Genomic DNA, 11,224 nt, shown 5'->3' on the forward strand with positions numbered 1-11,224 from the left:
TGCGTTTCCTCAACACCGATTACACCAATCAGCACGCACGGTGAACGCACCCGGCGCTTTCTTCCGCCCACGACTGGTTTAGTCTCCGAATAGCAGACCCATATGCGGAGAGCGAGTCGTCTGCTTCTTGCACAGGGGGTTCCGGTGACGTCAGAACGACGCCGATTTCTGATTGGCTTTGATCGTAGGATAGTGGGTAGACCTCGAAGCAAGCTGAATCGGCGTCTGCCCACCATCCTTCATTGATAACCAATCAGAGCTCGGCGTTCTCACACGACCACAACCCCTGCAAAAGAAGCAGACGAACTTGCGCTCCGCATAAAGACAACGAGCGTCGTGACGATGCATTTTTTGGCGCTGCTCGATCGGCTTTATCCGATGGCGGTATCGGCTGTGGTTCGGCTTGACGTGAAACGGAGCCTAGCCAATCCAGAGCCGTGAAGGCATATCACGTGACTTACACACGCCCCGCACGTCGCTACGCTCCTCCAGAAGGTCACGTGACGCTCGCGCGGCATTGAATTCGCTCGGATGGTTCGTAGGTTGTCCTCCGCGGTCCATCGTGTTTTCTCTTCCTGCTCTTCCGGTTCCCCGCCTGGAAAACCTCTCTCTTTCTCCCCCGAGCGATGTATCGGAAACTCTCCGAGCGAGACTGTGTATAGTACAGCCAGCGTGCGCGTAAAGCGTCGTCCCCGAGCCCCCGAAGTCCCCCCCGTCGCGTGATCGAGCAACGCTACGGTTCGGGCTTCTGCTCGTCGGGGCCCAGGGAGGCATATGGGACGCCTCCCCACCCGCCCGCGCAGGCAGCGAGCGGACCACCGCGTCGGAGGAGAAACGCGCCTTCACCGGTCGTCTCGCTGCGTGGCTTTATAGCCGGTTTTCGGGGGCAGCCGAGTGTGACGCGCGCTTCGTTCGTTGTTTTTTTTGTTTTTTTGTTTTTTTTTGCATTGCGGAGTGTATGGTGCGATGTTTTTTTCCGACGGTATCGGCCTACCCGAATGTCTTTTTTGCGGCGATAGGAAAACGACAGAGAGCTCCCCCAAGAGTAGCGCGGTAGAGAAAGTGCACGTGCAAAGCTCGAAAGGACTGTCCGGTGCTCGAAAAGCACGCAGCAGTGCTGGAACAGAAGCTCAACCACGAAAACCGGGGAAAAAAAAAAGTAAACGGAAATCATCATTTTTAGACGGATCACGAAGCCAGCGCTACGAGGCGCCCAAATTGGTGGCGACTTTTTTGCGGGACAGTGTCACAACGTATAAAACGGCAGCAAGCTTACCACATTACGTGAGAACGTAAATGCACTCGTTTTTTTTTTCTTTTTATAATTTCTCAATCGACGGCGATATCGTCCGTCGACTCCCTTCCCCGTACCTTCCCGCGCGGAGGTTCGGCCGGATCAATCAGTGCCTGGAGTATAACGAGAGGGTCGAACCCATCGCAGCGTCGCATGATCTCCGATGACAGCCGAGCGGTGAAACGCCGCCTTCCCCCGCATTAGGACGAAAGTGAGACGAAGCCCCGCCGTCCGCCGTGGCATTACCGTCGACGCCGGGAGGAGATGAAAGAAAAACGATCCCGAGTTCCCCATTTCGCGGTGGGAAAAGAGCCACGAAATAGGAGCTCTCGACGGACTCGCCCAGCCTAGAGACCGGCGACGGAACGGCCGGAAGCAACGGAGGAAACAATTTCCGGTGCGGGAACCGTATCTTCGCGGCCTCTCCCGCACGCGATCACCTTCGGCACCGATAATCGCGAAGGCTCGTTTGGTTCCGTCAACGGTGTTCTGCCGATAACCGTGTCGCTCTGTTCCCACACCTTAGGGCATTCGCGCATACGCGTACGCCGCCCAAATAGTAACTGCGTTGTGCGTATGTTTGTACAGCCGGCAGTTAGTCCGCCTCAATGGGCGCCTGGTGCGTCAGCTGTAGACGAACGACTTGGCCATTGCGGTACAACCGCTAGTCTGGAGTCTTTAACGTGTACCACGCAGTAGTGATACACGACCGCACGCCGGTACGATCCTCATCCAGGTCGAAACGGGCAGGGGTGAGGATTGAACCCAGGGATCCCTCGGTTCTGCAGAGCGAGCTTTCGCTACACGTGTTCCGAGCGGAGGTGCGCTAACGCACTCGGCCGCCAATCCCCCTATGACACCTAGGTATAAAGATGTCCATTAAGAAAGCCATCAAACTCATTAAAAACATAATTTTTAAGTGCCAGTATAGGACATGTATGCCTCAAAACAACCCCGCCCCTTAAAAAAAAAAAAGAAAGAACTTACAACACCCGCGTGCAAGCACACCCACCACACACACACGCGCGCACACACACACATACACATATAATTTGAGTTAGAAGGGATTCCGAAAGAGGGCTTTTATTTCAGAGCCGAAGTCTCAAACATAAGCATACTTCGGAATCGGTTCTAAGTCAAAATGACGCTCACGACGTAAATATTTCGCTAATATTTTTCCATGAAATTTATTTCGTGAGATGCGTGTTCTATCGGGGCACTTGGCTAGTGCGTAGCTTTTATCATAGGTGTCCAGATGCGTGAGTGCGAGGGCGCCCATAGCACGGCTTGGACAATGACAAGTCCCGTAATACCGCTCAAGACGATAAGGGAAATGACACTCTTTCCCGCGACTAACACAACCAGTCGGATAACCTGTCTAGTTATTTAGCTTCCCAATGTCAGCTTTTGTTTAGCCTTTCGGGGAGAGATGTGCGTGACGTCAGTCATCGGCGGAACCAGCGGAACTCCCTCCCCGGCTCGAGCGTTTACACGAGCGGCGGGGAGGCGGCAGGGATGTCAGGGCTATGAGACGCATTTAGAGGTCGCACTTTCGACAGCACGGCTCGGTGCCTGCTGATGAGAGTAGAAAAATGGAAGCGTACATGAAACGGCGATACAGCCATAAGCGATTACAGTGAACTAGAGGAGGGGTAGTGAGATCTGGCACCGACGCGCGCACACGCATTGCTGTGAAGCGGCGAGCGTGGAAAGGTGCCGGATGTACGCCGCGGCGCTGTAGTAGAACGGGCTAGAGGATCCGAGCGTTCCAAGGGTTTTTGGCGAGCGGGTTTGGCTGGGCGGTTTGGCAGTGCTAACTGGCTCCCGTTCGGACTTGCCCCGTATTTTCTGTCTCTAATGTACTTCCTATCTTTTCAACACTTCTCTCTCTCTCTCTGTCGCTCATGTCAATTGAAGCGCAATTCCGAATCGAGTACGACGACGACGACGACGACGACAATGCCAGTAGCGCAGCTAATGCTATGCGATACATGCGCTACTACAGCCTATGCTTTAATGGCGCTCTCTTGTGCGGTCGACACGATATGCAGCAGCCATAAGCGCTCGCTAGGCTCACTAACCCTCATCTAATTCACTTTAGCAAAAAACAAAAACAAAAAAAAAACCTGCTTCCTGCAAAAAAAAAAAAAAAACTTCTTGAATGGAGATCAACGAGCTTAAGTAAACTTAAAGCGGTAAACCAGCGACCAAAAAAGGCACCTTCCCCCCCCCCCCCCCCCCCCACGGTTGGCGCCATTTTGCCCGTTTGCCACATTAGTGATCACGTGACGTTAAGAACTTAAGATGGCACCGCCCAGAGGTGGGTCAGATCAGATTGACCAGATCAGGGTCAGCAGGGACGTGTCTCAAAATTTACTCGATCTTGCTCCAGGACAAAGGTTCTCTACCTTGGCGTTTGAAAACACAACCGAGTCCAGTTACTCTATCTGTCTTGTCACGTGACCTGATACAGGAGTAACTCGAATTCATTCGAGTAAGATAGAAACACAACCCCAGTGGGCCCACTGTTGGGAGCACCTATCTTGACGTCACGTGATCACTAATGTGGCAAACAGGCAAGACGGCAGCAACTTGGGGGGGGGGGGGGGGGGTGCAATTTCCGATGCAGGTCATGGGTTCCGGTTTATCGCTCTAAGGTGATACTCAAACTCGTTGGGGTGGATGGAACACAGAGAACGTGTAATCCAAAACCACCTGGGTGAGGAGGGGCTTGAGGACGGCATTGATGAATATCGAAGAGTCCTTCGGGTGCCTCGGACGACATGCGCAACAGCGCAAGCCACAACGAATTAGGCGATCCCGATGGCCCCGCCGGTATTCCACAGAGAAAAACTTGTAGAGTTGCCGGACATGCGAACAAATCCATACGCGCTCTGTTCCTGGCCTACGTGTTCCCAAAATGTAATACGCACGGTGACGGGTATATGGAAGTAGCCTATTATGCCAAGGCCGGGAGTGTTTGTGCAGCATGAGCAAAAGCTCCCCCATCCCCTCGAGGTGTCTACGTCAGCGCGGTTCCGCGCAAAGGGGTGTCGTTGTACCCACGGGATGCTCATCCCGGGAAGCATAGGGAGGGATTTCTCCCCAGTGTGAATACCTGCACTAAATCAGTCACGGTCTTGGCAACTCCAGGCTGAAAAACACTGGCTAAAGTCCCTCGATAAAAGTATCGCTTTCCGTTTCTTCAAAAAAAAAAAAAAGTTCAGCCTTTTTATTTTTGTTAAGAAGGAAGACCAGCGGAGCTGTACTCGACACACTGCCGCAACACGCACGAGCCCGATTCCCGCTTCTTCTTGTCCGACACGCCGCCGATCGTGGATACGTCTCCGGCGAACTAGAGTCGGTCGCACACGGCGCACGTGACGCCAAACGGGTTCTCCACGAACTCCCTCTGGAACCTTGCCGTCGCACCCGGGAACTGTTCAGCCGGCGTGGAGTGCAGCCATCGCCGGCCTCACGCTTGCGCTTGGCCTCCGTGGCACGACCGTCGTCCGTGGCGTTGGCCCGCCGGCGCCCTTTACATCGTTGGTTCTGTTCTCGGCGGCGGCTTACCAGGCAAGCGATGTGCGCAAGGGAATCTGAAGCGCTGGACGCAGTGGAAGTCGAAGTGACAGCGGCTTTGCGGCGGTTGCGGACCCATTCGCGTTGCTGCGTACGTCGCCGCTCCCTCCGCAGCGGCGCACGGCCGACTTATCGTGAGTACCAAACCAAAACTGATAAGAGCGTAGGAGCGTAGGAAACAGCGCGCAAAACAGACGAGGACGAAGAGACAAACGTGACGAGCGCTGCGCTCGTTACGTGTGCTTCTTCTTCGTCGTTGTCTGTTTTTCGCGCTGTTTCCTACGATGAATTCCCACCAACGCGCCCAACTATTCATTCTTCTATGATAGCTGTAGAGTTCCTGTATAGACCTTTCCAGCGGCAGTCTCGAACGAAGCGCCCGGGCGGAAAATGCTGAGTCACTGAGCTGTGGACGCATGCGCAGCGTCCGATATACCGTACAGCAGACCAACAGCGCATGCTCAGAAGGTGTTCCACAGCCCAGCAGACAAAGATGGCAGCGCGCAGAAGGCAATTTTCGCAAAGGTCTATAGACGCTTTGCAGCAGCTGTGCATGGACGCCGCCATAACTGACCTTCAGTTTTTGTTTCCTCTTATTTCGTTTATTTCACTTCATCATTACCATAGCAGGCCAGGTTATTGCCATATTAGATTCAACTGTGTCCTTTTCTAAAGCATCGGCCTTTGTAGAGGATCGTCAACTACCGTTTCAGTTGCTCGGCATCTCGGTAAGACAAGAGAAGGTCAGCAATGGCGGCTGTAATTTGGCGCGTGTGTAAAGAGTCTATAGGCTCCCTACGGGAGCCAGAGTAGCGCGTTTGATTCCACGTGCCGCGTGCCGCCCTCGCCGCTATTCGCCGAGATCTGATCACGTGAGGAGCCGTATCAAGTGTCGTGCAGCAAAGTAGACGTTGCAAGCGCCCCGGCGTACGTTCCCCGGCTTTTGAGCGCGGCGCGCGCCTCGAACGCGCGGCGCAGCTATTCGCCGAATTTAGTCACGTGAAGAGCTGTATCCACATGCCATGCATGAACGCGCAACTCTGGCTCCCGTAGGAAGCCTATACAGGAACTCTAGATAGCTAGAAAGGTTGCCGCCATCTACGAGCGAATGCGGAAACCAGACTGGTTGTGTGCTTGCCGCCGTCGCTTATAGATAGCTGTAGCTGTCCAGGCAGGTTTGTGTCGACATACCGGACACGATCCAGCGGAACCTAGCCCTTAACAACTCCGGCGTAAAAAAAAACAAAAAAACACGATAACATGCATGGTGCTTGGAACGCGTAAGACACGTGCCACGAGCAAGTGCTGTGCCGCCATTCGTTTCCGAGGACCGCAACTGGCATGGCTCTTGTGCAACTAGCGCATTTGACGCTAGTTGTAAACGAAAACGCGCATCAAGAGGTCTTCAACACTGACTCAGCCGCAGCGTCATCTGCCTGAAGCGCTCCAGTCAAACAGGGAGCAACAAAACGAACTAGCAATAAACAAAGCGAACTTTTTCTCAAGGCACGAAGAGCCGCTAACGAGCCGATTGAACCCATCCTGTGCGCCAGGACTCTCGCCTTATCCGCAACGACTTGAAGGGTATAAGATCGCTGGCCGCTCGGATGCACGAGGGTGCTCTCTCGGAGAACTATCTCGCTCCCCAGGGCCAATTCTCAGTAAGGCGCCCCATTAGAGGCGGTTGAGAAGCGACGTCCATCGCCTCAACAGCCCGGTCGTTTCCCAAGTCGTTATTCCCATTGCTGTCGATTTAAAGACGCCGCGGGACCGCAGGAAACGATCCCCAGAGCAACGTTGTTCCCTGGCGAACCCGCAAACTTCGCTGATCGAATAAAGGGGGACGGCCAATGTATCACACCTAACGGTTCATATTATAAGTTTGAAGATGAAGACACTTGACACTCCTTCTTAAGATTGAGAAGGTAGGATAGGAAATGAGAAAAACCACTCGCTGCAGAAGCAAAAAAGTGTCCCATCCCCGAGGTTTTTCGTCCCCTTCGATTATCGCCGGAGTTACATTTTACTAACTCAAGCGCAGTCTCAAATCGTTTGAACCTACTGCATTCATGTTATATATGGGAACAAAAATAAAAGCGCTTTTACTTACGAGGGGACAGACGCTAGACACCGTGAGTCATCGTACTTTCCAAACGCGTCTTCGGAAAAGCTTGTGAAGTAAGTAAACACACCTATTTCGGCGCCCTAATTGGTGCGTTTTCATGGACGTTACATCACGTGGTTTACGGGAGACAGAGAAGGGGAGGAACGCTTAGGTAAACACTCCTGTGTAATTTACACGCTAGCCTTTTGCTTACTCGATAAGCGTAAGCAAATCCGGGAGCCAGAAGGATAGCGCGTGAATCAATGAGGCTTGTTTATCCAAGTCTCGCTTCCCTTCTCCTCCTTTATTTTTTTTCCCAGGCGATTTGACGTTCATGAAAACGCGGCAATCAGACTGCCGGTCTGTTGACTTAGTCTACGCTCCGGTCTGCTGACTTTAGTCTACGCTTTGTGCAATAATTGCGACATACAACTAGAATCTACATAAAAAAATATTTGAAGTTTTTCTTTTCTAACACGAGTATGAAGTTATGAGTATCGCAGTGTTATGGTTGTGAAATGTTTGAAGAGAATCTCATAAAAAGAAAAAAAAAAGAAGCTTGTTCGTATGATTTATACAGAGTGTTTCTGCGCGATGTGCTGTAGTGTCTGCCTTATTGTTTTTGTTTTCTACATTGTATAATTTCTGGGGCGGAGGGAGCTAGCTGATTTATTCAGCTTTTTCTTCCCCAACCTCCCACATCGTCCGGATGGAAAATAAAGGCATTATTATTATTGTTATTAAAAAAGAAGCTCGGCGAGCGGGCACCTCAAAGCGCGCACACCTTGGTGGGGTTCATAAAAGACCCCACGGGACATTTAAACGCGTCCGCAAACTCGGGCATGTTTCGCAACGGCCCGTTCACTCGCAGCCTGGCGGGGCTCCGACCTGGCCCGACGCCCAGTGACTCGTCCTCGCAGAGCGAAGCCGCGAAGTACACGAAGAACAGCTGCCGGCCGTTCAGGTCACTCGCTGTCTGCAGCCGGAAGTCGGACGTCAGGTGCGAGCGGTACGCCTCGAACGCCGGCACCACGGCAAGGAGCTCGAGGACGTCTTGAACCGAAGAGCCGCGCTCGGCGGGCGACGACCGCAGCGGCGCGTACTGCTCTTTGACGCAGGCGCGCACGCGCTCAAACATTGCGGCGGGATCCTCGGCGGCATCCGTCAGGTTGCCTTTGTTGTTGAGGGCCCGGTGGTAGAGGAACCTCAGCAGTTCCGCGTAGACGCGCGGCGCCACCCGCGGGATCTGGAAGTGGCGCACCGACGCGTCATCGGTCAGCGCCAGGTTGAACACGGGCAGCGGGAGCTCGAGCCGGCGGAACGGGGGCTCGAGCCTCGGCAGGGCCGACAGGAAGCCGCCCGACCAGCCGGCCCAGAGCTGGCTGCCCGGGGAGTGGTTGCTGACGCCGCGGAGTTGGCGGGCTACGGCCTTCTTGAGCCAGAAGTAGTAGAAGTAGGCGAGCGGCGACATGGGCATGTTGGAGTACAGGCCGTCCAGGTACTGGCGCCGGAAGGAGGCGTCCTCGATGGTCGACGGCCGAACCAAGTCCCAGGTCATGTCGCGCAGCGCCTGGAGCGACGACGACCGGAAGTCGCCCGTCGAGGCGAAGAATTCGTCCACGTACTTCTCGAATACAACCTGCACGTAGGGTGAGGTTGACGCGAGGACCTTCGTCTCGTAAGGTTCGAGTGGAGCGTTTCGGCTGCAGGCATCAAGGTTAATGACGGTAACCATCTGTGTGACCAATTTTAATATCATTACTGTACATTAAATTACCCGCTAAGCGTTCCGGGTAGCTGATGTCGACTCAAATAAACGTGTCTTATAATACATTACAACGTGTCACAACGTAACGGGTGGTAGAAATGCCTAAATCTTCAGGACATCGGTGGTCAGCCTTCACGGCGCATGAGGTAAGTAACATATAAGTAGAAAAATATATCCAGAATAAAGCAGAAATTTAGTAACTTTCGGCTAACTTCCTAGAACAGGATGTGCTCTCAAATATTTTCGATGCGCGTTATTACCATCTAGTGAACAATGAAGAATGCCACTTTGCCTGCAAGTGTCCCTCCAAAAGATCCTGGACCACCTCCTCAGGGCCCAAGTAAGAGAGCGACATGTTGGTCGCCAGATACATGGGGATCACCGGCTCGAACCGGTCCAGCAGCCGAACGCAAAGCTGCCGGGGCGTCGGCGGCGACGACTCCCCGGGGGCCCCGTAGGCACGCGACATGGCGTCCCGCAAGGTTGCGTTGGCCATGAATGGACTGAGCACGACCACGATGCGGAAGAGCAGGTAGTTGAGCAGGTCCGTCGCCCTGGGCAGAGCGCCGCGGTTGAAGAGGCCCAGGACATAGCCTGGACAGGCCAGTTTCACCAGGTCTTGGGAGTAGATGTCGTCCGTGCCAAAGGCGCTGCGCAGCAGCGGCGCCCAGCGGAGGTAGTCGATGGCCGGCATGTCCACAAGGGCCATTGTCTTGCAGCGCGTCAGCGCCAGCGGGTCCACTTCGGGGCGCTCCATTAGGTCGATGAGGTCGCGCTCCAACTGAGACACGTTCGTCTCCGAGAACTTGCCGTAGAAGTCGAGGAGGGCCTTGTAGCCGCCGTCGAGCCAAGAGCCGCCGCCGCCACCTGCTGAGAGTCCCGGCGACGAGGTGGCGGTGAGCAGCCGCGGTTCGTTCAGGGCCCAGTAGCGGAGTCGCGGCTTCTCGGGGTCCGGGGCAATGGCGAAGCGAAAGAGGGACTCGACTCCCAGCTCCCGAAACACGGCGCCAATCTTGGAGGACACTTCGTCCGGGGGCAAGAATGCTGCGGCAGAGCTCAAGTAGGGCCAGTCCTGGCGGCAGAAGCGCGAGCAGCGCGCGTAGGGATCGCATATAGTGACTTCCTACTACTAGAAGTTGTGGCGAGATTGAAGTTTCTGAAATCTCTAGATTTCTATGATATGGCTACAGACATATTCTTAGGTTTTGCCTCAAAGTAGGCTCGTATCATCTGCTGTTGTTCGAACTCCCAAATACAGTAGAATAACTCTGCCACCTTCCCAAGGTACTACTAGGAACTAGCTAAGAGGCTTGCCCAACTAAAAAAGAAGTTGAGAAAACAGGTGTCTGTAAAATTGACAGAAACATTCTATTATAAAAGGTTCAAACTCGGAAGCGAGTACATCCAGCCGGAATATAAAACGGAGCACCCAAAAATTTGACAGCCAGGGAGGTTGCTTTGCCGACGATCTCAGCGCGGGCCAAATTATATAGATGCCCCCACCAACCTTTACGCGTGCCGTAGAGATATGTCAAGCCACCGAAACGGTCGATGACCACAGTGCAGACTGTTCGCGACAAGGACACGCTGGTGTCTACATAGTTACTTCTGTGTCACTAAAACTTACAAAGTAAAACGACCGCAATAAAAACAATCAAAATTTGAAGGTCCAGTATGGCGCCTCCTATACAATTAAGCGTCTATGCAGAGAGGTTACTTGAGAACACGCATTGTTCTTGGTGTATGTAGACGGCGCATATTGTACAGGGTGTATTCACTGGACGCCGTATTGCTCGGGATGAGCTCACACTTATAAGCTGTCAAGACCGACAATTTTCATCCTCTGGAATGTACGTTGCAAAACCACTGTGCAGCTTCGCTGTCAGCTCGTACTGAGCAACCACAAATTCAGCTATGGCCGACACCGAATGCTCCAGGGAATGCCCTCTATAAGTTGTCGTCGGAGCTCAAACCGCGCTGTGATATATTTTGCGTGACCATACCAAGGCCGCAGGAGAACCAGGAGGTTGCCTAACCTGTCAAGTTTCTCGTGACGCCGATGGCTGGTCAGAGGTCTATTATGGCGATACAGAGTACACTCAGAGATAAATAAATAAGTATAACAGCCTCGCCGCGCTATGCTTACGTTAGAGGTGTGCACGGGTACGGGCCAGGCTGCGGGCCGGGCTCGGGCTTCACGGCTACATTCAGGAAGGGCCCGGACCGGGCACGGGGCTTGCATTTAATTTTACAAAGTGGGCCGACGCAGGCCAAACCGGCAGTTACTTTTTTTTTTTTTTTTTTTAGTTTTAAGGCAACCATAGTTGAGGTACCCAAATGCTGAAAGTGTGTGTGTTTGTGTGTGTGTGCGCGTGCGTGTCTGTGTGTGTGTGTTTGTGTGTGTGTGCGCGTGCGTGTCTCTGTGTGTGTGTGTGTGTGTGTGTGTGTGTTTGCGTGCGCGTGCGTGTGTGTGTTT

This window comes from Ixodes scapularis, unplaced genomic scaffold (assembly GCF_016920785.2).
Source record: "Ixodes scapularis isolate PalLabHiFi unplaced genomic scaffold, ASM1692078v2 PGA_scaffold0__279_contigs__length_252992795, whole genome shotgun sequence".
Lineage (NCBI taxonomy): Eukaryota > Metazoa > Arthropoda > Arachnida > Ixodida > Ixodidae > Ixodes > Ixodes scapularis.